General features: G+C 30.7%; 1 long non-coding RNA gene across 1 annotated transcript; it reads left to right on the top strand.

Moving 5' to 3' along the window:
* Positions 1-5,061: 5,061 nt before the first annotated feature.
* LOC143059840 (uncharacterized) lies at positions 5,062-10,881 on the top strand. The gene is made up of 4 exons (XR_012973628.1): positions 5,062-5,364; positions 8,191-8,273; positions 9,648-9,741; positions 10,575-10,881. It is a non-coding gene; the product is annotated as an uncharacterized LOC143059840 (long non-coding RNA).
* Positions 10,882-12,751: the final 1,870 nt, after the last annotated feature.

Genomic DNA, 12,751 nt, shown 5'->3' with positions numbered 1-12,751 from the left:
AACATTTAACATAGTTTTCATCTTATCAGCTTTAATTTCGTGAAACAGATTAAAACGACATTAACAATGAGCATGTTAACGATAAGATTTGCCTCATCGGTAATTGTAACGGTAATCTGGCTGATTACAGTAGAACGATTTTCAACTTTCGATTTTTCAGCATAACCTTTTTTATCTTGTATATTTACTATTGAAAATTAAAAAAAAAGTATTTTGAAACTCTCTTGATTAAAGTGTGCACCACATTTTTGTAATGTTATTTCGAATAGACAGAAAAAATATTACAGTCATGTCATATGATTTAATTCCAAATTCCATTTAAAACCGTAGAAACCATGAAAAAACGTCGATGACGTCACGGTCACATGACATATTTATGTCTATGGGCTGATAACAAAATAATGTCGGCCAATCAGTAGACGCGTTATATCCAAAATTGAATTATATAAATTTGACATTGAGTAATCCTACAACAGAGTGTACAACGTACATATACATATATTTTTTTTCTGAATGTATATAAGGAATTACATATTAAGTTCGATTTTCCATTCAATTTATGTGGATTGTGATTGCCAATATAGCTTAAAAAAATCAAAATCGTCAAAAAATTCTTACGGTAGCTATTATTATTTATATTGCTGACATAGGTTGTTTACATGGTCGATTTTCATATCGTGGTTAGTCTTCACTTCTATGCAGACATGTTTATTAATTGTATGGTAATTTTTTTTTATAATATACTGTTTGCAAAAGTAGGAATTATTCTTAATACTAAGGATTGTCGTTTGGTTTTTAGTTGCACTTAAGTGTTTCGGTTGTTTCATTGTTTTCCTATTATAGTTGATGTGTTATCCTCAGTTTTAGTTTGAAACCTGAATTTGTTTTCTCTCAACCGATTAATGACTTTCAATCAGCGGTATACTACTGTTACCTTTATCTATACGTCAATAAACTTTCAATAAAAGGGTCAACATTACTTTCAAATTGATTAATTATATCCTAAAAATGTATAAAACAAAGCAACGATGAATACGCTACATAATAAAACATAATAAAATAATATTCGTCATTCAAGTAACTATGATCAGATGACATTTTGTGTTTGCTCATGAACAACCTCATGAAACAGCTACAAGAAAATAAGACTGCGTTACCTAGGTTGTAAGGTATAGATATAAGTTCCATGATGTGCAAGTACCTTAGGATAAAATTGTTAAATGTAAAATTTGATATAACAAGTTTGAAAATATGAATGAATAACCCAAACTGATATTCTGTGTTTGAGGGTTTTGTTTTAAAGAAAAATCTAATGAACGTGTATGAAACAAACACAAGTAATTTAATTATCGATTTAACGGTCATTTAGATCTACACATCATCTGAAAAGTTTGAACAATGATATACTAAGATATGTTCAGTCTGTCAGTTGAATGTCAGACGTAACCACTGCGGTCTGTTCAGATAGTTCGCTTGCAATAAATTGAGATATGTTCACACTATTCAGTAGTTGGTATTTATCTTAACACACCATCCCAATACTTCATTGAACATCTAAAAAATAGAAAACAAATATCTATATTTAAGTTCCGTTATTTTTATACTATCAATTTATAACAGTATTTCAAAAAAGTGTTTTACTTTACAACAGAGTAGCAAACATCATTTATTAAATATAATGTATTTTTTCACTATCTGAAAAAGAAATGTTAAATGAACGTCAATGCAATATTCTTTGAAAATTTGTGTGGTTACAATTACAGGCAAAATGGAGGCAGTGATGATCACTAATGCATAACTTTAATGTTATTTTAATAACCGTTCACACCTTTATAATAAGATAATTTACTTGAATACCTACAAGATTATTATCAGGCTATTTGTGTCTAATATGTCGGATCATCTTTGTATCAGTATCATGTAATAAGACTGTAAAAGAGGGACGAAAGATACAAGAGGGACAGTCAAAATCATAAATTGAAAATAAATTGACAACGCCATGGCTAAAAATGACAAACAGACAAGCAATAATACACAGGACGCAACATAGAAAACTAAAGATTAAGCAACACAAACCCTACCAACAACTTGGGGTGATCTCAGGTACTCCGGAAGGGTAAGAAGATCCTGCCCCACATGTGGCACCAATCGTGTTGCTCATGTTATAACAAATCCGGAAAGTGTACTGCTTTATTATTGATAACTATTTAGTTACTGAGTTTTGCCCAACAAAATGACTCATATGCCATGTATGTTGAAACATGATAGAACCATATGTTATTAAAATACAAATAACTTATAACACACAATCTCAGGCACTAAAACCAGGTGATACACAAGTGCACCTTTTCTAACTTTGAGTGACTGGTTCCTATATTTTGAAATCAACGATGGATAAAAGTTATCAAAGGTACCAGGATTATAATTTTGTTCACCAGACGCGCGTTTCGTCTACATAAGTATCATCAGTGACGCTCATATCAAAACATTTATAAAGCCAAACAAGTACAAAGTTGAAGAGCATTGAGGATCAAAAATTCCAAAAAGTTGTGCCAAATACTGGGAAACACAATTCAACGAATAACAATATAACTATATATATATTTGTTTTAGGGGCCAGCTGAAGGACGCCTCTTGATGCAGGAATTTCTCGCTACATTGAAGACCTGTTGGTGACCTTCTGCTGTTGTCTGTTCTATGGTCGGGTTGTTGTCTCTTTGACACATTCTCCATTTCCATTCTCAATTTTATAACATTCAAATAATAGCTTCTTCTTTGAAACTGTGTAAAAAAGATAACTAAATCTTTAATAAATGATACAACGCTGATCATATAATGTTTTAAGTAGAGGGTGCCAATCAAAAAACTAACATGCCTGTCATCAAAAGAAATAGTATTCTATAGAAACTAATGAGATAAAATCATACAATTTTTTCTAGGGTGATGAACACTATACTTAACATACTTTGTAAATAAGCCAATTAATTCAATAAAACAACTATATGCTAAAAAAGGTACAAATATAGGTAAATCTTCTTGATTTTTCAAGGCCCAGAAAGAATTTAGTATTTTTTATCCTTCTTCTAACGAAAATTTCTACTGCTATTGTGAAAATAAGAGAACTGCATGTACACCCTTGTCGTATCCCACGAGATACATTATAGGTTTCTGAAATCCAGCCGTTGTTTAGCATACCGCCTTTAATATTTAGGTTTTTTTTTATCCTTCTTCTAACCATTGTACTCTAGATCTTATGTGTGCACCTTTAACTTTATTTAAGTTTGTTTTCAATGGTTTTAATTTGTTTTTCCATAGTTGGGCTTGCATTTGTTTTTTCATTTAATTTTTTTTAATTTTATTTCTAAATTTTTTATATAATTTTTATTTTCAGATGACCTTTGTTTGCAGTAAGTTTGAGTTGCGGTTCTTACCTCTAATTTAAACATATCCCAGAGTGTTTTCAAATTTTTGGTGAATGTTTGTTTTTTTATAGTTTTCGATTAATTTATTTATGAGATCAATATAATTTTGCTCTTTAAGTATACTATTATTTATTTTAAAGAATCCCCTGCCTCTTTCTTCCGAATTTTGTCTAACTTGTATTGAAATGGCTTGGCGATCAGTATATGAGATCATTACAGGTCGAATGTCTGCTTTCATAACATGCGGTCTTATATCAGGACTTATTAAAAAGAAGTCAATTCTACTGGCTATTTTTGTATCATTTTTCCTTCTCCATGTGAATTTACTTGTATTTGAATGAAGTTCTCTCCATATAACTGTTAAATTATTGTTCTTTTTTAATTTTTTTAATCTATTAACTGGTTTGTTGTTTCGTGAGATATTATTAGTTTTTTTATCATTAATTGATAGGGTTTCGTTCATGTCACCTCCAAGTATAAGAATACCTAAGCGATTGTTTTCAATTATATTTTGAACCTTTTTGAAAATTTGTTTCTGTTTTTGTGTTGATTTGGAGCATATACATTTATTAAAGTAAAAATGTTGTTATTTATTTCTATGTTCTTCAAAATTATTCTGCCTTCTGTATCTTTTATCTCATTTATTGTCTTACATTTGTAAATTATTTTTCACATAGATCGATACCCCTTTTGATTGTGTGTTACCATAACTATGAAACATTTTACCATCAAACTCATTATTTATTGATTTTTCATTTTTTTTCTATAAAATGTGGCTCTTGCATGAAAAGAATGTTACATTTTTGATTTTTGTCCATAATTGTAATCTTTCTATTTTCCCTTTTTGGCATAAACTTGACAGTTTAGTTATACAATGTATTATATGTAGATTTTCACCCATTGTTAAATTTTGAGTTTGAATGTTTTTTTTTTACATAGATGCAAAAAGAAGATATATTTGTTTCACCTCATATTTACAACATATTTTCATTAGTTGTATGATTTTATGATTACTATAAAAACTATGATACATGATCATGTGTGAGATAAGTGCATGTAATAAACAAAATATATACACAAACTTGACAGTGTACATGTACATGAACATAAATAAAACATAACACAAACAAACATAAGCATGCATGCATGTAATTAAACACATAATTTTATTTAACTTTTCATAATATATTAGATTTTGCTGTTGCTTCTTTAACATGTTTTGAGACTATATATATACACTGAAAAACAGATATAATTTGTTTATATCATGTATTTTAATTTCATGGTTATTTATTTTTAGGTCTGATGTTTTGACATAAAATTACGTAAATCGTTTCTGTTGATCATTAAATGTTGTCATGTCACTACAAATGTACTTCAATCTTGATGGCAATTGAACAAACACTTATAATTAAAGTTTGAACCAATCAAAGAAACACTTACAATTGTTTGATATTTGATGACACTCGACTGTCTTGGGAGTTAACTTATTAACAATGAAGTACAATTTTTAATTATATCTATAACACAAGTGATGAATAGGGTGCAACTCTATAACGCCTAGTCAATAAGACAATCAATGATGCATTTGTTGACCCAACGCCCACCATGTACTGTTAAATTACAACATAATTACAATATTCGGATGTTCGCACATCAAATGATCACTATAAAGGTATAGGCTTGTGTCCATAGTCGTACAGTTTTCCACTGTTCAGTTGTACACAGACTTCAAATATGTCTGCTATGCACAGTGTTGTTTGGCTTTTCTACTGCTCGATGTCTTTCGCAATTTGTGCCGCTGACGGAAAAACAAACGTACAGATTCCTTTACTGAATAATAAAGCTACAGCTCCTCTGTATGCTGAATTTAATATGTCGAATTTGAATCAACGACTGAGAGAGATTTTTAACAAGGAAGTCATACAGAATACAGTTAATGGTAAGTGTTTGAGAAAACGTCTAGTACTGTGGATTCATTTATATTCGTTGGATATCAAATTTCGTGGATTTCGTGGGTACAGGAGAACCAATAATTGTGATGTTCAACGAATAATCCTCTTCTGAAGGAAAGCATGCAGACTTTGAATTTTAAACTTACTTTTATTAGTTAATTTCGAATTTTTATTAGCAAATATTTTTGAAGTTTAACAAATTTTTATTGGTACAGATTCAATATCTCCTTAATAACTAGCCGAAGGACGCCTCCGGATGTCGGAGTTTCTCGCTGCATTGATATTTTTATTAATTTTATCATGGCCATTATTTATACATTTTATTGTTTATCAATGCTATATTTCTAAAATCTGTTTGATTTAGAAGTTTTTAACATGGGCGTATATATTTTTTTGGTAATACTTATATATGTGAATAGATATATGTTGTAACGCGCTTAGGGCAATTTTAATATTATATAATGCGCTGTTATGAATACTGTATAATAATAATAACAATAAGAATGATAATGATGAATATTCACGAATAGGCAAATTTTCTTTAAACCACGAAAATTGGTATCCACGAAAATGAATGAATTCACAGTATATATATAGATAAACTCATCATAGATACTAGGACTAAATTTTGTATATACGCCAGACGCTCGTTTCGTCTACAAAAGACTCATCAGTGACACTCGAGTCCAAAAAAGTCAAAAAGGCCAAATAAAGTATAAAGTTGAAGAGCATCGAGGACCAAAATTCCTAAAAGTTTTGCCAAATACAACTAAGGTAATCTATGCATGAGGTAGAAAAGCCTTAATATTTCAAAAAAGGCAAAATGTTGTAACAGTTGAAAACAAAAATGAATTTCCTTTTAGTGTGTGCGCATGTTCTTTTTTTACTTTTCTCTATTAGAAATGGTAGAGGGAACCAGGTTTAAAAGCCTACAATTGAGTTAAAATGTTAGACCAAACAATAATGTTGACAAAAGTTAGGTGCATTTAGTTTAAAATGAAATCCACATAGCTTAATAATTCGATCAGAGGTTAGTTTTAACAAGGTGTATAGTTTGACAAACTTTTTAGATGCAAGTGTAAGCATGTACGTCCATCGATGCAAGTGAATAAATCGAATGTTACTTGTTGAGTATATCATAGTTTATATATGGGTGTAAGAGGTAGGTCGATACAAGAAAGTACGTCAATGTGGGTATATGCAGATAATACCATATTAAGTATAAACACATTATGGATCCGGACTGATAAGTAGATCGATAACCGTTATTGAAAGCAAACAACTGCTAGATTAAATAGCGGTAAATTTTGAAAATGAATAGGACCTCAGCCATACATAAATACACAGGAATATGACTATTGACTATAAACACAATAAGCAGCACATTTTGATTTAAAATATAAAACTTTGAATACGCAAGATGCTTTGAAGCAAATTAAATTTTGAAAAACGTAATAGCCTCAAAGATACATGGTTAGTTATACATTACTTTTTAGAAATGTAGCTATTATAAAGATCAAATATTGTCCTGGTTTTTTGTAAAGCATGCAAATAACAACAGGTTTGCAACATTTGTTTTTGTGTCATGTTCTATGTCTCTAACTATTAAATCTACCTATAAAAACAATGTTTGAAATCATCATTTTCTGCCATAATTGCTAAAGCATTAGTAAAGAAACACTATTAGATCAATGTGAAGAATAAAAAGATGTGGTTTTATTTTGATTATAATGATGAGATATTTTTGCCAAATTTATTTCTTTTACTTATGCATACATAATTCGTCTAAAAGCTGTTACCATCAATTGCCAGATTGATAATTTCAATTGTTTAGCCTAAGTAAATGTTTTTTTTTTCTACCTATTTGTTGGTGTTACCTTAGCTAGTCACCACTTCAAATTAATCATGTATATCTATTGTATAGTCATTTTATATAATTAACTGTTAGCAAAACAATGTATTATTCTTGATAATAATGATGTTTTTGTCCCAGACGGATAACCCTGGCCTCACAACTTTTTGAAACTTTTGGTCCTCGGCGATCTTCAACTTTGTAGTTGTTACGGCTTTCAAACTTTTTTTACATCTGAACATATGTTTGTGTGAACGTAGCGCGCGTCTGGCGTTAACAAATATTTTTTAACCTGTTACCTTTTGAAGGCTTTTATTCATTTGTTTCTCTTTCCTATATGTTGTCCCATTTATCTGTTTATATATTGTAACCCTGTCGTGTATTGTTGTCATTTAAATGTTATAATTAACACTGCCATTCAAGAAGGAGGTTTGGCATGCCACGAAACCAGGTTCATCCTCCATTTTTGTCATAAAATACCCTGTACCAAGTCAGGAAAATGACCGTTGTTACATTAACATTTGTTTCTATGTGTGTTCCCTGTTTGTGTTGTGTTTCTGTTGTTCCTTTGTTCTCCTCTTATATTTGATAGGTTCCCTCAGTTTAAGTTTGTAACCCGGATTTTTTTTTCTTTATCGATTTATGAATTTTGAACAGTGGCATACTACATGTACTGTTGCCTTGACTTAGCTGTATTTGGCAAAACGTTTAGGATTTTTTATCTTTGATGCTGTTCAACATATTAATTAGGCCTTTTTAACATTTTTTTATTCGGGCGTCACTTATGAGTCTTCTATAGTCAAAACGGGCGTCCGGCGTAAATATCAAATTTCAATCCTTGTGTCTATGAAGAGGTTATTTACATGTACATATTGTAATAAAAGATATGAATTATGAATTTACATGATATGGAGTTATGAAGCTATAAATCTTTCGTATCTTTTTTTTTTATGTTAAACAGTGAGCTGCGAAGAACCATACGAGAAGATAGGGAAAGGTTGTTATTCTATCAAGGATGACAACGTATCTGGTGATGCAGCATTTGTATGTATTACTTAGATAGAAAACCTTTTAGAAAAAAGTACGGGAACACAAGGCTATATATGCAAAAAGATTGGTATATTTGTCAATGAGACAACTATCCACAAGAGATCAGATGACACAGAAATTAACAGCTGTAAATCACCGTACGGCCTTCAACATTGAGCAAAGTCCATACCGCATATTCATCTATAAAAGGCCCCTAAATGACAAATGAAAAGATGTTCTTAGCTGTATATGACAAAACTTTAAAAATTTGTTGGTCCTCAATGCTCTTAAACTTCGAACTTTTTCACTTTGGTAGATTCGAGTGTCATTGATGAACCTTTTGTAAACGAAACGCGTGCTGAAAATAATATATTTTAATCCTGGTATTCATGATGAGATATTTTAGTAAAAAATACTGAAAATAAGAGGGAAATCACGCAAAAGCTAAACAATATTACATAAGCTAGCTTTATAAGCGTGAATTTAGCGGGTAGCCACATATAAGTATCATGTAATTAAGTGTTTTGATAAAATGTTCATGGTGATTTTCCCATAAAAAAATATGTCAACTTTAAAATCTTTGATTTTTCAATGCTTTACTATGAAATGGTTTACTATTTGTTTTGTTTTGGCTTTCGATTTTTTTCCATCTGAAAGTCACTGTATCATGTGTATAGTCTTGTATGGACTAAACGGGCGTCTGGAGTATTAAATGTTAAACTTGGTACCTTTTTGTTAGCATTCGTGTGTTTTGTTGTGCTACATGTTCTCCCATTTAATTGTAATGTAGTCTTGTCATGTAGTGTTGTCATGTAGTCTTGCCATTGTTATGTCATAGTTAACATTGTCATAAAACTAGGAGGTTTGGCATGGCCAAAAAAAACAGGTTTAACCCACCATTTTTTCTTAAACTGTCCTGTATTAAGCCAGGAAAATGGCCATTGTTGTATTATAGTTCGTTTCTGTGTGTTTGTTGTGTTGTAGTTCTCCTCTCATATTTCATGTGTTTCCCTCAGTTTTAGTTTGTAACCCGTATTTGCTTTTTTTCCCAATCGATTTATAAATTTCGAACCACGGTAAACTACTGTTACTTTATCAATTATATTTGTTTTCCCTTTATACCTGATTTTGATATACTCATACATTGTAGTCAATATATTAGAATTGTTTTAGACTGTCATATAATTCAGGGGTTTTGCAAGCTATGAAACCATGTTTATTCTAACATTTTCTACATAAGGAAATGCATGTTCTGAATCAGGAATATAACAGCTGTTTTCTATTCGTTTGACGTGTTTGCACTTTGATTTTGCCGTTTTATAAAAGGACTTTGCGTTTTGAATTTTCTATGGATGTATTTTTGTCATTTTACTTTTACTTATATCACAGGCGAGCTGTACAGACCCTGGTGCTTACCTTGCTAACTTCGAAACTATTGAAGAAGCCATGATCATGAAATTGTTCCTTCAGAAGCGGAATTCAGGTAATTATCTCTCAAAATATTTGCAGAAATTATTGTTTGCTTACAATTTAAGAATTATCGATGGGAAACTATACTGTCGTTTTGATTATGAAGACAATTTAATATTAATTTTGTTTAACATTCATAAGAACAAAACCTGTGCTAATTTTACTGTACCAGATATAATATAAAATAAGAAAATGACTTAAAATTCTATGTTAGACACCTTTTTATCCATTTTCAAATTGCGATGAACATTTTTGACAATTTAATGTCTCCCCAGTAATGCTCGAGGACAAAATATTAACAATAGGTACAAACACTGAGGAGCTACCAAACTAAAAAATACTTAATAACTTATAATAAGGATGCTTAAAAAAATCAGAACTATGTTAATAAAAATATAATCGTGGATGTTTAAAATCTTACGACACAATAATGCAGTATCTGTATTGTTAATACAAAACTCTAGCAGACGGTTACAGTCTGATAAACTTCACAAACGTATGTTCTGGCTCATCCACATTCAAACATATCTGCGTGTATAAGCCCACAATATTGGTTTGTAATGTTTAGTGTGACAATATTTTCAAAAAATTTCCTTTCTCAGTACTGTAGTGTAAAATGAAACATTATTGCTAAAAATTAAAGGTATACGTGTCCGTTGTCAATAAAATCAACAATGAGGTTTTACATGTTTTAGTAGTTTTATTTTATAAAATGTCTTTAAATGTTTTTGTTGCTACTTTTGATCTCTTCCAAACGCTCCGATTGATTAACAAAGCACCAATGATTACATTGTATCAAAATGCATGCGTCATTGAATATTTATTATGAAGATGATTTCCTTATAGGTATACATTACTACGTTGGTGGACGTAATATCAATAGATACCTACCAAATGGCGATTGGAGATGGATTAAACATGGTAAAGCCACAAAGATGACTTATTTTGCCTTTGCCTTTAATCGGGGACCCGATGGTAAAACTGATCGTGAAAACGACTGCATGTTCTTCTACGCTAGAGATAGATACAAGTTCTATGATCACGGATGTGACCAAGGAGATTACCTTGGAGGTTATATTTGTGAAATTTGACATGTGTTATTTTATTTTTTTTTTAAATATAAATGAATAGCAAAAAAATGAAATTATATTTTTATTTGTCTTTTTTTTTCTCCAGAAAATGAGAATCTGTTCAATGTACATGATATAAAAAAGTATCAAAAGGCCTTGATTGCGATACTATGTTGATTGTTTTATTGAATGTCTATTTTTTCAGTTATTCGAATTGCTAAAGGGGAAATTCCTTACTAGTTACAAACATACATACATTAATTGTAGGAACATCTAAGATATGTGCAAAAGTCGGTACTAAATTATAATCCTAGTACCTTTGATAACTATTTACACCACTGGGTCGATGCCACTGCTTGTGGACGTTTCGTCCCCGAGGGTATCACTAGCCCAGTAGTCAACACTTCTGTGTTGACATGAATATCAATAATTTTGTCATTTTTATAAATTTCCTGTTTACAAAACTTTGAATTTTCTAAAAACTAAGGATTTTCTTATCCCATGTTTAGATTACCTTAGCCATATTTGGCACAACTTTTTGGAATTTTGGATCCTTAATGCTCTTCAATGTTATATTTGTTTTTTCTGCATATTGTAAGTTAACAAGCCACATGATAGTAACGATACGATATATCTCTTAGTTAATGTATGTAATATAATTTCTTTTTATACTTGAGCAAATACAAAATAATATATATTATCGTTTTAAAAAATGTGCTATTGTTTACAGATGCACTACAGTGAAAACAAAGATCAACCAATACAGCATAACGAGGCTGAAAATCCTTTTTGTCGGTAACTCCATATGCTCACTTCTACCGTTTGTCTAATAAATCAAGGTTCTACAAAAGTAAATCACGCATTCACCAATATTCCAACTGACTCCATTTTCGGAAAACAACATCAGTAATAATCATAAACCGTTAGCTATTTTTTTATTTCTTTAACTGCAGAAGCAAATATAATGAAACTATGATATGGCTTCTGAAGCTACACAAAATAACTCACGAATATAGATTTGTTTCGTCTTCAATCCATTGCTTCATTACTAAATTGTCTATTCTACTTACCAATACGTTAAGTAAAATCATAAACCTAATACTATATTTTTGAATTAAGGCCGTTGGAAAAGTGGAATTAATTATTTATGGAGTAAAAAAAATTCTTTAGAAGAACTTGATGCTCATATTGATGATTTTGAATCTGCTCAAAGTTTTTAATTTTCTACCTCATATACCATGTATACCACTTTGCATCATATTCTAAAAAGAAAAACATCTTACATCAGACACGGACATTTTTTTAACTGAATTTAAATATGAGTATTGTTATGCGTTTCCTTTTCTACATTGGCTAGAGATATAAAAATTATAAACATGTTTAACCAAGCTGCATTTTTGCACATGTCCGAAGTCATAACTCTCTGGTCTTTGGTAGTCTTGTATTTTATTTTTAATTTTAGTTTTTTGTGTACAATTTGGAGTTTAGTATGGCGTTCATCATCACTGATTTAGTATATATAATTGTTTAGGGGTCATATGAAGGACGCCTCCGGGTACGGGAACCTCTCACTGCATTGACGACCTATTGGTGAGCCTTCTGTTATTGTCTGTTCTATGGTCGGGTTGTTGTCTTATTGACACATTCCCCATTTCCATTCTCAATTTCACATATGTTCAAACTATCTTTTTTAAGTAACAACACACAAACGAATTATGTAATTGGACATGCTTTGTTACTATAACTGCCCTTAGATATTTATTAGATAACACTTTTGTTCGCTTTGGAGAATCCGTATATCGTCAAGCTTTCGGAATTCAAATTGGGACTAACTGTTCACCACGGACGTCTTTCTGTTATTGTTAGTTACAATTTATGACTAAAATTAGGAAAGACCCATCGAAAGAACGTCACATACATAAATTAACAATACATTTAGATATTTGGAAGATA

The sequence above is a fragment of the Mytilus galloprovincialis genome, chromosome 14 (assembly GCF_965363235.1).
Source record: "Mytilus galloprovincialis chromosome 14, xbMytGall1.hap1.1, whole genome shotgun sequence".
In the NCBI taxonomy this organism is placed as follows: domain Eukaryota; kingdom Metazoa; phylum Mollusca; class Bivalvia; order Mytilida; family Mytilidae; genus Mytilus; species Mytilus galloprovincialis.
The sequence above is the reverse complement of the archived record's forward strand: the minus strand, read 5'-3'. Positions and strand labels throughout refer to the sequence as shown.